We start from the raw sequence: 16239 nt of genomic DNA, 5'->3' as shown, positions 1-16239 counted from the left end.
AGGGTTATATGTATTTTTATATGCTGTATCATATTATTGAAAAAAATATCTAAAAAATAAAAATATTGTTTTTTGGGTGGACACCCCTTATAATCAGGGGTTTGAATGAAGGTAAAGGTAGACGATTCGCAGACTTACTGAATATGCATAAAAAATCATAAGTATCGGTCGAGCCGTTTCGGAGAAGATAGAAACAAACATTGTGACACGAGAATTTATTAAATTAGTATAACTAGTTATAACTTAGATATAACTTCAGTGCTTGGGTAGAATGCCTGGCGAACCCCGAGGGCCCATCTTAAGGGCGTGTGAAGGGCTGAGGTGTTTTTAGTGGGTCGGGTCTCGCTACCCCTCAGAATAGCAGAGGGATTTGAGTGTAGACCCAGCCCCACAGTCCTCGCGTCAAGCTCGACATCCTTGGCGCGGGCCTGCGCAAGCGCATTTTCACCTCATAAAAAATAAAAATAAAAGATATAACTTCAGTATATACGCAAGCAAAGCCGATTATCTATTAAAAAGTTTTGTAAGACATTGTAAACCCTTCACCAACAAAATACAAGTGTTTAATTGATTAGCTTAAGATAAAACGCCCTAAATTACAACTCATAAATCTGTACTATCTAAAAATATTCTTATCAAACAGTAACCAGAGTACTTCCGATACTTGACCTAACAAGTGAGAGTAAAAATAAAATGCATTACGACCACCCAATAAATGTAATCTCAAACCTTTGAGCAACATTGATTTTATATGATACGATTTTTTACGATCGGATCGTGTTAGATTATACATTTTGTCGAGGTACCTTAGTGCGTAAGCATACCTGTGGGCTCTTTGGGTTACTGTTTAAATTGTACGATTGAAGATGTTAATTTAAAAAAACTGAACCTGCCATGTCTTGCATTTACACGGTTCAATCATCCTGGACCGAAAGGCTGCTCACTCAATATCTAGTAGGATTGTGTCCAAACGTCTGTTCTAAGATAGAACTCTATATTAAAAAATGCATCAATTCACAGAAAATTAATCACACAAGTGTTTCACAAAGGCAGTTTCCAGTAACATTAAAAAGTGTTAGTTGTTATGTATTTTACACAAGTTAGGTAATATAGGTATAGTCTAGATTGATTATGTTATGATAACATTATATGTTATGGTTGGGCTCACAGCCCTGCTACTGTAAAGAAATGGCAAAACGGTGGTTCATTTACAAATTGATTATCCGACTTTCGAAAATGCTGGTGCTCAAGAGTGGCATGAGGGTATTCCGAGATGGGCTATCTAACAAAAACAGACAAGTAAACTTCTGCCACAGAATTATCAAATATATCAGTTGTTACACAAGGGGTAACGCGGATCTTGCCAGCCAGCGCCAGGCCAGCAGGCACTGACTCACGCATAAATATCATGAGGATATTTTCGGAGTGGTTCTCGCCTTGACCAGTGGGAGACGCATAGCTTACCAGACCTAAGCAATATGACATTTAAATATTGCAATTTCATTATTAATTGTAATAATGGAATTACGAATGTTGTGTAATCTACTAATCAAAGTTTTTGTTTCATATTCAGTTTTACCTATACAATGAGTACACGAGACTCGACTTATTCTATATTACAAACGCGAAATAGGAAATAAATCAAATAGATTTTTAAGTTTACAAAACTACGTACTACACACAACCTCACACATTGCAAATTCCAACAAGCAAATTATTGACATACATTACATAATATCGTCTTTTATAGTACATGTTTGTCGTATATGGTGGGATTTTGGCTAAATTTTTAATTAAAGAATCACTGAATAATAAACAGTTACATAAAATAAAAATAGTTCTAAGTAAATAAGTGCTAAAAATATCTATGTATCGTAAGATATAAAGATACTTTAAACTTGAAGTAACAAATCAAAATGTTATTTCTGTAACAGTGCATGCCATTAGTCAAACTTTCAAGAGCACTAATTTATAAGCTATGCTCAATTTCGTGTTGCTTTAATTAGATAATTTTGTTAGTATAAAAGAAAATGAACGGGCATACTGTGCGGGCATGTGCTTACCACCCGTGAACAACTGCAACACTAGGCAAGTGCGTTGCCGACCTATTAGTGGTACGCTCTTATTTTAAAAGCTTAGTCGTAACTATTCGGAAATACTACAGGTATTGCATACAGCAGCAGGTATTGGTAAAGCAGTTCCATAAAGTCGTGGTACGTACTGTCTTAGAAAGCGCTGTGTCATATAGTCTAGTATATAGTAGTATATCTAGTCTTGCCATAAATACAAAAAGAAAGAAAAAATGATTTTTCCTATTGCAAATAACACTTATTAATTTTACAGAGTGTTAGTTTAAAACATAAATATAAAACAATTTAAAATATAAAAAGCTTATTCGAAATGCCATCTCCATTGGCAATACAGTCCTTTAAACGTTGAGGACATATATCAATATAAGCACGCACTCTTTCCATAGGAAAATTCTTCACTTCCAATCGTATGGATGTACCCAACATCGAATTTTCACGACATTTAGAACAAGCTGTTCTCTCTAACTGACCATAAATGATAATCTAGCGGATTAAGATCGGGACTAGATGACGGCCAGTTTTCAGCTCTAATGAAGTCCGAAACGTTTGTTTCCAATTAAGACTGCGTAGAACGAGCTTTATGACTTGTCTTGTCATAGTCTTGCTGGAAGGACCATTATTGGTTATTGAACATGGTGTTGTTAAGGGGCTCCACTTCCTTCTCAAGAATGTTATCTTGATACACTTGTACCGAGGTGTTGATCCCTTTTTCACAATAGTATGGCTCAGTCACTCCTTCATAGCTAATACCCCACCAAAGCATCACTGAAGTCGGATAGTGCCCACGTTGCACTCTGTCAAGAAATCGGGAAGCTTTCTTCGAGCTTTGAGCATAAATGCGATCATTTTGTTTGTTAACATGTTGCTGAATTGTAAAAAAAATCTCATCCGTAAAATATAAACTTTTTCTGTGACCTCCTTTGCGTACCAGGTCAGTATTTGTTTCGATTTTACCACCCTATTCTTCTTGTAGACAACAAGTCCTAAGCATCTTTTAATATACGGGATATAGTTCTAGGTGCTACCTTCATCTCCCGATTCCGATTTTTTCCCCTTCCTGCTTTTTACCACCCTATTCGTATGAACACTACGTGGACGCCCAGATCTCTTCCTGTCACAAACAGAGGAGGTCTCGTTGTACCTATTAATAGACCGGTACACAAATATTTTACTAATACCAAGCGTATGGAGCGTGCTTTGTGTAATGCAATCACAGCGATTCGGTCCTCTGGTGAATACACCACACTCCATTTTAATATCGCATAATATTGTACAATGTATTGGCGCCAAAATGAGAAAAATCAAATAAAGGCAATCTGTCATTTGTATTCAATTCAATAGTAATATTTTATTTATTTTTTATTGTACCAGTATTTATGGCCAGACTAAGTATAAAGTAACCAAAAAACACACATTCTTCACCCAAAGCTTCTTTAACGATTCAAAACTTTATAAAATTGTTAGTGAATCTACAAAAAAAACAAAATCTAAATATTTAACGTTAGTTAAAGTTTAGTTATAAAATTGTAAATGTTTTGAAGAAATTATTGTCAAGTGAAGTTAAGATGTCAATAGGAAGAGACTAACTCCCCCTAATCAAGGAATTCTAGTACTCCACACTAGTGATTTTCATTTTAAAAATATTTTTATGTGTGATATAATAATAATTCTCTATTAGAATACACTCAATATTCTGCTCATACCTCTATAATTAACAAAATTCGCAATTTCCCGCAATTGCAACCAAAATCAAGGAGGAAGTTCAGTCTGGCCCAGGTAGGAATTAATATAATGGATTCAACACGCAAACTGACGGAACAATTATACTAATGAATATGTGGCTAGCCAGTTTGCACACTAAACATTGCTGTCCGTATATTGTCTGTGGAACTTGTCCCAAAGGTTGAATTTCCATATGGTGTGAAAAGTTTCAGAATCTTTACATATGTATACATGAAACTTAACTAAAATATAATTCTTAGCTTTTCTATAATTACTCATATAAAACCCGTAGGAATCTTGGTCAAATTTGTATAATGATAGAGCTAACAGCCCGTTTCCTGTATAAATTTTGTGTGTCAGCGGAGCGGGCAATGTATTTATTATATTTTTATATATAAACGCCATTTTCTCGAAGGGACAACGGATCTCGACGTGCTATGATCCTGACCTACCTCACGCGCTTCAACCTCTTTCGTGACATTCACCATGCATGCTCGTCGGTCATGGTTTAGTTTGACCCTTCTCTCGTACCTGGATTATCTGGATTTGGTCCAGGTATGTAAGACGAGGCCTACCTAACCTGACCTCAACCAGTAAATTTACATACGTATTTATATACGCTGTTTTATTTATATTAATTTACTCTAGAATTCAATTTCTGTAATTAATGTATACTACGTGAAATGTGTTCAAATTCAAAATCATTTATGTATGTATTTAGGTAACACAATATACACTTATGAACATCAATAAAGAAATACATATTAAATGCTTCTAATTATACATAGAACGGACGAGAACGAACAGGCAATAAATTTTACAAAATCCATTGGACAATAGGACAGGGCTATATATGTTGATCCATGCGAACAAAGTCGCGGGCCATAACATATATTTATTGATAAATCTGTCAATTACAGGGGAATGTTTAGCGTGTATAATTGATTGATTGGTTGCGACCGGAAGACTGTCGCTCGCTTTGACAGTGTGTAATTAGTGATAACAATTAGGCTCATTACTGCAACCACATTGTAATGAACTCAGCCAGAAAATCACAACTGAGATGTCTTAGTATAGCTATAATAAAAACATAGACTAAGCATAATAAACATTTATTTTAAATTATTAAATACAACAGATCCAAGAATCGGTCGAGCGTACGAACTGCCAATATCTGTTACTGTGTTATCAAGTAACACGTGATACTGAGAAGGAAAACATCACGAAGATACCCATTACACTTCCACTCGACGTCATTGTCAGAATCTTTCACTTGTGAAAAGTGATCATTTCGTTTGAGAAATATCTACATTAAACTCAAAAAAAACTGCAGCTTTATTCAGTCTTCAATCCTATGACAAATATATCTTTTCAAAGTCAGAGTCAAAAATAATTTATTCATATAGGTAACACAATGTACACTTATTATCGTCAATAAATCTCGTGGGAACAACACGCAAATACATAGTCAATAATAACATCACCGCATACACGAATTTAAGTTCGACCAGTCACCACAAGTAGCACCCGTTCACGAGTATCACGCATGGTCAGCCATCGGCCCCCTCGCCATATTTCAGGGAGAGAGACCTGACGCATGGACGCCTTGATCTCGATCTGGTGAAACAGATGTAGAAATTTAGAGTGCTGGGTTGCTCGACACCCGATGACTAATAAATAAAACAATCTATTCACGATTTTTTGCTCGAATTTGTTTGTTGCTGAATATGTTATATAAAAACAAGGACCACAATGAGTCTCCATCGCGTTCGGTCTGGAGCATCGTATTTCAACTCGCTCTAAGTCTTTCCGGCTCTCTTTGCCTAATCTGTACGACGCCTGTGACGGCCACGCTTCCGCTTCCCTTGCAGATTCTAATCAAGCGCTTGGGAATATGATTGGCATCCCTTCGGAGTGTATGGCCTATCTAATCTAATCAATCTAGGCTAATCGTCGTTCCTCGGCAGGCCTTACACTGTGTCAACCTACTGCAAATGGTATATAAACGTTCTTTGGTACTATTTATTCCATGTCGCGAGTAGGTATTGGTTTTAGCCAAGGCAGTTTATGCTACGCACCACCACTATGTCGAACTCGCTCTTGAGAGCCCCCTGACAATATGAGTGTCTATGGGCGGTATCACTTATCATCAGGTGTAACAGAAAAACCTATCTTTGACTATTTAAAAAAATTTCGGCTTTCATTCCTCCGTTCTACGCTTAACATTAATTAATTTACTTCATATACTGTATAGTATATAAACCCATTTACTAGGTAATTGTTTATTGTAGTTTTATAGTTAATTAAAGGCTTATGATATACATATTATTAATATGGATATTATACCTAAACAGACAGTTTCGTCAACACTGGATATCTGGTATCGGATGCCAGGCCACAGAGTAACAGCAATACCAACATTGCGGAGCTGACGTCTGTGACCATAGTGGTAGACTAGTATGTTTTGGGAATGTAGATATCTAATCTGTGACGGCACACGGACTGTGCTCTGTAGGCATATCCCGCATACAATATGAGGTATATACTATATGAGAAGTTTTGGCCTAGTGGCTTCAGTGGTCTCTTATCCCTGATGTCGTAAGTGCGAACCCCTGCAGTGAATCAATGAACATTCTGCATGTGCGCATTTAACAATACGGGAAGGAAAACTTCGTGCCCTACAGCCAAAAGTCGATGGCATCTAACAGGCATAGAAGGCTGATTACCTACTTTAATGGTCACGAAACATATACAAAAATCTGATGTCTAAAAGGTTATAGGTTTTTTAAGGTACAGTATGTTTTAAGTCGCAAATCTTTAAATAAGAAAGATTTGCCGTCCTAGGCTGAAATATAATATATAGTATTATATAATATAGTGAAAAACTTATATCTTCATAGTCGGAGATTAGATTGTTGGTAAAAGTAAAAAAGTCATAAATTAAAAAAACGTTTTCAATATTTCATATGAATCGACAATACAGGAAATGATTCACAATTAACTATTAATTACAACTAGCCAACTGTATCGAAGTTTGTATAATGACATTTAATTGTTATTAAACAATGTTTTAAAAAAATATTTATTAGTCGTAATAACAACAAGATCCAGTGAAGCATAAGGACGACAATTTTAAACGTGATGTCGTTAGAAATATTTTGTTACATAGATTTTAATGAAGCAGTAACAACAGCAAGGATTAATAAAATTATTAATTAAAGTATTTGTATTTATAGGATAGAAAGCTCATCTGATGTTAATTACCGTCGCCAATGGATACTCAATCTGCCACAGTTCTCATAGGCGCCTTGCCAGTCTTTTAAGAATCGGCACGTTGTTTAAATAATATGGTTATAAACGTTTTCTGGTATAGAATTGAATTGAATTTAAGCTTCAATTTCAGTTCAGCTCCGAGAATTAATATCCGCCATATTGTAGATAAAGCAATGACGCCACGTGACATGTCACCAAATCGAACACATTTGAAATTCGATACGTTCGAAATTCGAATCTGACGTTTAGAAATTCGCGCTCATTGATACTTATAGCATGTCAGATGCATTGCTATGCATTATCTGTGCGAACGCGTTGTAATTGAAATGTCAACTGAGGAATTAATAGTATGAATATAAAATACAGTTTTCAAAGGGGAAATCGTAACGTAATTTTTTGATACGGGATAAAAAGGGATTTTTAAATAATTATGGAATAGAATCTGTCTTTACATAGCAAATATTTTTTTATTTATGTTAAATTGTTAACAATCCCCTAAGGAGTTAAGTAAGACTGAATAATTAAATTCTCAATTTGCTTTGATAAATAATAATACTGTTCAACAATACTTAGTGTATTAGCACAACACGTATACAGCATTTGCACCTTTGACCTCACTTACCACGGGGAGTGTTGGTCCGATTAAGGCAGCTGAATTTCATTATCATACATCGTTCCACAACTGTTTGCAACCAGCTACCCACTGAAGTATTTCCGAACCAATTCGACTTAGGGTCCTTCAAGAAAAGAGGCCAATTTTTGAAAGGCCGGCAACGAACGTACCGAACGAGTGGGTCGTTCGATTCGCTTTGATTTCGATCTGCTCGTGTTTATAATTAAGTTTGTTCGGGATTAGTGTTCAATTAATATTTCGTAGCTTTTTTAATCAATAACAGTGGACGCGTTTCGAATACTCCTGCGAAGTTTTTTAGTAGATGGACTTTCATGCAGTAATAGTGTACGATAGTGGCGTGATATGTTTTTAACTTTTTTTTTTTCATGTCAGTGATATGTATATTAATAATGTGAATAAGCTTCTTTAAACTTATTTGGCTATGGAATAACTAAACTGCGATATTTTTTATTATTAGAGATTGTCGTTTATATTTATTACATTATTATAAATAAAAAATGGGTTATTTTATAATTGCATTATGAAAAACAACTGAGATTAAAATCTTAACTTAAGGTTTTAGATCTGTAAGTTATAAATTGTCTATAGAAAACTAATCACGCGATTTGTTCTGGATTTCCATCGAAGTTTACAAAATTAGTCCCCAGGGACTGTAACTACCGGATTTCCCCACTTTGACAAACCCCTGACAAGCAAAGTGCATCATTACTTCCCTCTATAATCTGTTACATTTGAAAAGACATAATTTTCTTTGAGCCTTGTCTATTGATACTTCGAGTAATTGCGGTTTTAGAAGTTTATAAATCAAGCTATGATATCGAAAATGTTTGTTTACAAATATATACATTATAAATTATAAGCTAAAGAATAAATAATTACCGTGAATTTTTTTTTTGAAAAAAAATACTGGTGCCACAAAAATTTTAGGTCTGGACAGATATCTATATCTGTCTATAATTATTCGTCAATCTAATAGGCAAGTAGGTGATGAGGGCAAGTAGCCTCCTGTTCCTTACACACGTCATCGACTTTTTGGGTCTAAGGCAAGCCTGTTCTTTCAATGTTTCCCTTCATGGTTCGAGCGAATATATAAAGAAAGTCCTCTGGTCCACATCCAGGTATTGACCTACAACCTCAGGGATTTTTTCCCTATTATATTCCTAATATAATATAAAATATTCCTGTTTCCTGTAGTCATTAACAAAAGGGTAACTAAAAGATTATAAATTTATTTAGATACTGGTATATAGAAAACATCGAATAGATAAAAATATCATAATATTTTCAAATCTGGAGCGTGAACCTTATAGTTCATTTTCCAATGTCTACTTCTTCATATACTTTTATATTCCTTTGAACTAGCAGACTAGCGGTGGGGATCATCCCTGGCAGATACGACCTCCAAAAGGTCGGCAATGGACACATTAAAATTGGTATCCATAGGCCGCAATGACGGCCCTTTTTGGGCGTCCCGTAGGATGATTTGCCCCTCTATGCTATAAAAATAATTAATTATTAATGTAGCATAGGTTATGTGTATGTAGGTATGTTTATTTCCAAATGAGCCACATCTGTTCAAAGCTTATTACCATATCAACAAAAAAAAAAACAGTTTTTCGTGAAGCGGTGTGATTTTAATTCATCTAATAAAACAAACCGCCGGTGACAGGGCGGAGGCACCGCAATAAAGGCTCACAAACATCGCTACTGTCGCGTCGCTTCTAATAAAACACGGATTTTTCTATAGGATACCACCCAGCGTGGAATGAGCTACCTTAAGTGGTCAAGATATATTTTTGTTATAGTACAGGGGGCAAACGGGCAGTAGGCTCACCTGATGTTAAGTGATACCTCCCATTCACATTGCCAGAAGGCGGATTGGTACGCTCTTTTCTTGATAATTCAGTGGGCAGCTACTTCCACATAGTGGTGGGAAAAACTGCCTTAAAATACGCTCAGTTGTGGAACGTTGGATGTCGAGATCACACGAAAATATAGCAAGAGGACTTTAGGAGTAAGAGTAATTTGAGGAGGATTTACCGTCAGACCATCTTGAGGTGTTCATTGCGTGTTGTTCCCACGGAAATGTACGAGCATGCTTTTTTAATCTTTGAATCTTTGTTTTTTTATAATTATTAATTAACTATTTACATGGAACATGGTGTAATGATTGCAGCTCTTTAGAAACATTGTGTAAAATGAAAACCTGGGCGATTAAATAGTGGCGGAGACCTTATGGTCAGTTCTTCTCGTGCGTTCTACACACTTAAGAACTAGCAGTAAATGTAAAATTAGAAGCATTTTATATGTATTTCTAAAGTTGACGTTCATAAGTGTACATTGTGTGAACTAAATGAATAAACGATTTTTCAATTTAAAATTGAACCAAGCCTTTCTAACGGACACACAACGTGTATTACATAACTCTGGATTTTCTACTAACTTGTTATATATAAAATACATACAGTACAGTACTAAGCATAGTTATGTCGAATGTATAGACTATTTCGCCAAGTTATGAAGATAAAGTGACAAATTTAACTTATAACATGTTAATTACGTTATTATTTAAAATATTATTATTTACATTTTTTAAACATTCACTGCTATCATCGCTTTAAGATGTATATAATATTCGGATCCAACGTCAAATCTGTGCTGCTCTATGGGTGTGAAACGTGGAAGGTCACCAAACACATCTCGCACCGACTCCAAGTCTTCGTTAACCGCTGTCTTCGCCGTATTCTGAACATCTACTGGCCTGAAAAGATCTCTAACGAGCAACTTTGGGAGCGCTGTCGAGAAACCCCGATCAGCCAGCAGATCAAGCGACGCAAATGGAATTGGATAGGCCATACACTCCGAAGGGATCTCAATCATATTCCCAAGCAGGCGCTTGATGGGAATCCGCAAGGAAAGCGGAAGCGTGGCCGTCCCAAACAAACCTGGCGCCGAACAGTTGCGGACGAGGCAAAGAGAGCCGGAAAGACTTGGAGCGAGGTGAAACACGAGGCTCAAGACCGAACGCGATGGAGACTCACTGTGGACGCCCTCTGCCCCACCTAGGGGTTATAGGATATTAAGTAAAGTAAAGTAAGTCATCGCTTTAAGAAGTGATTCAGAAACGTAAAAATTTTTTCATGTGATTGTTAATACTAAAAAATATTTTGCAATTAGGTTTTGTTAGACAAATATTTTCTGAATACTTGACAAAAATAACTTGAAGAAACGTAAAATGAAATGTATCGAAGATACAGTGGTGTCCTTAAATCGTGTATGTTTTAATGACTTAATATACAAGCCATTGCTGAGAGTATAAATGTTCGATTATTTATTAAACAATAAGATAATATTTAAATTAGAAAATTTAGTTAATAAACATTTTGATTAACTTTTGTACTAACAAAGACAATTTACTAATAATTTATTGGGTGAGGTGTGTGTGAGTGTGCGTTTTAATGTGATCTTAAAATTCATTGATCTTCGAAAAGATAGCTCATCTTCCACTGGTGAAGTGTCTCTCATTTTTACTAAGTCCGCTTGAAACAGGAAATTAACTTTGCGTCCGCGCGACAACTTTATTAAGAATACTTTTGTTATTTATATTCTATGTTTACTTTTTATTGGCTAAAACTTTCAGCTCTCCTGACGTGATAATTCTCTTATGATTAATTTTTCTTTTTCTGCCTTTTCTTTGTCTACTTTACCAGTAGTTAATCTAGCTGTGGATTGTTCTCTTACGTTCTCATTGTTTTCACTTTAGGACTTCTACAAATAGTATAGTCATAATAATGAATTTCTAAACCCATTTTTTGAACTTTGAAGCTACACATTTTTCATAGTTTAAAAAGAAATTGAAATGACCAAAAGTTTAAAGGTTTAAAGACGTGCCACGAAATGACACGTGTCAATTGCGCAAATTCGATTACAAAGAGCACTTACCGTCAATCTGGGATATGATATCAACCTGCTGCTAATTAATGGCAGTTATTATTAAGAAAAAACGGACCAAAAACTTCATTCTCAAGGCTTGACAAATGCGAGGGACTTGTCTGAGGGATGAAATATCAAATCAGTGGCTAAATAAGAATATGCTATAAACAAAATAGGAGTAATGAACGACAAAGTCATAAATAATAAATATGTTAAAACAAAAACAGGTTTTGTTCCTGTAAAAATATCAATTTTATTTAATTATAATGGATATGGATGAAACATACACACATACACATCAATTATATTAGAACATTACAAGGGAAAAAATTAAACAAGCGATAACAAAAAAAAAGCAACAAAAACCAAAAAACAAAAAAAATCTTTAAACTAAATTAAACTATTCATACCAAACAAGCGTTTTAACGTTTCGTAATAAATGGTTTTCTCATAATAGGTTCAGCCTACTGAGCCTGCCACACCTTTCCGACTTTTTGGGTGTTATGTATGTCGGTTTTTTATGTATCTTTTACCGTAAGAGCGAATATTAGTTTAATATGCACACAGAAAATTCAAAGCCGGAGTTCGAACCTACAAACTCAGGGACGACAGTCGCACCCTGAAGCCATTATGCTAACAAATCTGATATATAGACGAAACATTATCTTATAATAAAAAAGAAAAAGATGTATTATAGCATTAAAGTGTTAATTAATATCATTCCATTTATAATAATATAGTTATTTTCAAGATTTCTCTTTTCTCAATCACCAGGTAAACCAGTTAAAACACGCAAAGCTCAGACAGTAAGTTATAAAAGCAATTTTCGATCGCAAGTATTCTCGGTAGCTGGAAGTTAAAATGATTTATGAGGGTAGCCGAACGGGTTCGTCGAACAACGTGGGTAACTGCGAATACAAGAAAGTTTAATGATTTTCTTTAGACAAAAATGTATCTATAGTAGTAGTCATATTTAAATAAACAATAATAATACCTTCTTTTTCTCAGTAGTATTCTTCAGTCTAGTAGTCTAGACGTATCCCTCCACTTGGTTCGGTCTATAGCTACTCTTAACGCCGCTGTTATGGTTAGACCCGTGAGAATCGTGGCTTGGTCACACCAGCGGGTTGGCGATCTGCCTCGCATGGCTTCCACTATGCCGACGACAATCAGCTTGTCCAGGTGTGGTTCGTTTCAAGTTGTAGAGGGTATCGTTCGTAAATATTACAACTACATGCGAATGTTTTCGCTGCTTACTACTGGAATGACATGGAAGGAATTTCTAATTATAATGAGGCTTTTTCTGCGTTTCATTTGTGAAGAAAAGATGTTAGCTATAGTTTGAACTCACGTCTCTCGGACTTGAGAATCGCAGGCTTATTTAGACGACTTTTGCTCTATTATCTTATTATGTTCAATCATAATCATCGAATACTAGTTCTAACTTCCAAGAAGCCAACAAATAATAGATAACATACAAGTGTTCAATAACCTAATTAAGGCGAGTAAAGATGATGCGATGAATCACGATAATTTCAAGGTACACGATACAGAGATTTATTTATTTACTAACACTTCGATTATTTACAATAAAAAAATTGAAGAAAATTAAATGAAAAGGAACTGGCGGTCTTATCGCTTTCGAGCGATCTCTTCCAGGCAAACACTGTGAGCATAAAGTATTAAATTAGATAAGGTAGGCAAGAAATGCAAAAATACTTATTACATATAGTTGTTAAGACAAAACTAAACAGGAACAAAAAATAAAATAAAAAAGGATACATGAAAAATAAAAAGATTTAGTACTTATTTAAGTGGTAGTGTAATCACATACGTTGAGTGTGTTAAAAAGTGTATTCAGGAGGAAATCTGCCAAATAGTTGTTTCAGAGCCAAGACTGCTGTCGAGGCGTTCTTTGACGTTTATCTTCCCCCTTGGGAGATTTGAATATTTTAAGGCGTGCTTTATGATAATATTTCAGGCTAAGTACTCTGTATGAGAGTGTCATTTGAATAATCGATCCAAGTTTCAAAGAAAAGTTCAAGACTACACATTAAAACTATTCATTTGTTTATATTCGTATTCATACAGCTTACATAAATTATTTACAACAGAATACAATTTTACTAATCATATAGTCATAAATTTACGCAAGGAAATAAATATTAAATACGTAGTACCTAATTCGACTGTGCTGTGTGATGGTGAGCTTATAATCCAGGTTTCTACCAAGTTAACTGAAAAGGTGTGAACAAAAACAGTGATGTGTATTCTGTATATATATAGAAAATCCAATTAATTTAATCTTATATCTTTAGTATAGTCCAATTTTTATGAAAGGAAAAAAATATTAAATACGTAATAAATAATTCGGCTGTGCTGTGTATTGGTGTGATAGTGAGGGTATATACGTGATGGTATGCTCATAATCCAGGTGATTTCTATCATTTTTACTTAAACTGACAGAGATGTACAAGACGCCTACATAACGACCATCGCTACAATAATATACCAATTATAATGTGTTCCCACTTTACACCGAAACTTATGGATTTAAACGGAATTAACTTCAAGTATACGAACGGAAGGCAAATGGAGACATTGTAAGATTTCGACGTTGAACAAAGATGAGCCCATGAAACGATTCCTATCCTTTGTTTTACCGTTACGCAGAAGCCTACATTGTATTGACCACAGAATAACTTTACGATCCACAAAGTGCATGTTATTATGCTTATTTCACACAATAGTCATTGAATGGCAGTATATGTTTTTGTTTGTGGTCAGCAAATCATAATTTTATGGTTTGGATTTAAAAGCTTTGTTTATATTGTTGGCGGTTTATATACCTATTATATAATTTAAATTTTCTCTTAATTATTGTCTTTAGGAGGTCTCGGACACACGAACATAGTGTCAAAACATTATAGAATACTAAGACTGTTAATGAACATTAATTTAATCTATTCACTAGTATTGTAGAAACTTACTTCAACATAATTATTGTATTGGCTAGATTGTAATTCATGTACAGACGCACTATCTTATATTAAGAGGTTTTGAAAAAAAAAAAAATTATATATATATTGTTATGGAAGAGCTGGGAACTCTGAGACAGGTATTTTTTAAAATAAAATATGTTTATTATGGAACATAAGATACAAGTATCACTTATTTCACGTCAATAAATTTAACTAAACTTATTTTAAAACAAATATCGCAAATTAATGCCTGTCCAGCAGTAGTCCCAGGCACTTTTATCAACTAGAAAATCGTTAACTTTGTAGTAAGCCGTTTTACACTTTTCTGTAATACGAAATGTATTAAAGAAAAGTGTAAATATATTAAAAGGCATAGATAAAAGAGCCTGTGAGATTTTATTAAAGAAGAATTACTAATTTTAGATAGTTAGATAGTACGGGGAAATTGCAGCCTGCGTTTGTTCCGAGTATTAACATTGTGCGTATGTTCTATTCTAGTTAACTTTTCACTATTTTTGTATGCATACATAATATTTTCATAAATATATTGCGAAGGAAAGGTTTGATTTCCTTGAATTTATCCCTGAGATTCCCAACATTTTAAATAGTTTCGACATCAGCAGCTTTTTCTTAAAGGGTTTCCACATCTTACACACTATAATGTATATATACCTACTTATAATGAATAAACATATTTTTATTTATATATTGCGATCTAAAAGCCTTTTTACTTTTAATAAGGATATGTTAATAATATTGAAAAATAAGAATTTCTTGAAATGCATACTCCAATTTTTTTTAAAGTACCACTATAAGATTTGTTAATACAGAAACTTAGGACATGTTAGCGTGCTTTAGTTATAATTAACGTGGTGTATTTAATTAAACGAACACGTAACTGGGTCAGCCGTTGTTTAGTGTAACTAAAACAATTGATTGTATATCATTTGATTTTGAAGTACACTAATTATCGTAAAAGATATTCTAACAAAGCGCAGTGTTGGCCAAGTGGTATCAGCGATTCTCATCCCTGAAGTCGTAATTTCGTACCCTCGTTATGGCAGGATCTATATATACCTATATACGCTCGCTTTTGAGTGCCGTTTGACACAACAATTCGACAGCAAGTGTCAGGTATATAAGTCTATAAGTCACTTACCTAATAAAAAAACTAAGGTTATGGCCATACCAACGCTATGGTTGCTATCATATACCATTTCTTTTATAGTGACCTCATGTGAGACTTTTACTTACATTTGATATTATAGGTTAGTGTGAGATCTGTATCGCTATTATCGAATCTGAGGTAAGCCTTGCACGAAGTGCTTTCTGCTCGACCAAGTGTTATTAGCATAGACAAACGCATATGCATAAAAACCGCACACTTAAGTACTAAGTTAACTGTTGATTAATTCTTGCATAAATTTCACCAATTGTGTATCTGTAAACAATTGTTTTTATCCAAACAGAGAAAGTACTATACTGGTCCAAGAGTACTGTTGCGTAAGACTGCTTTTAACAATTAGTATTTGTGTGTTAACTATTGCGATTTGCTTCTTCCTACCCCTGTCTTGAGTTCTCATAAAGACTTTTTATATTAAAATTA

This window comes from Pieris brassicae, chromosome 9 (assembly GCF_905147105.1).
Source record: "Pieris brassicae chromosome 9, ilPieBrab1.1, whole genome shotgun sequence".
NCBI lineage: Eukaryota > Metazoa > Arthropoda > Insecta > Lepidoptera > Pieridae > Pieris > Pieris brassicae.
This window is presented reverse-complemented; position numbering follows the sequence as displayed.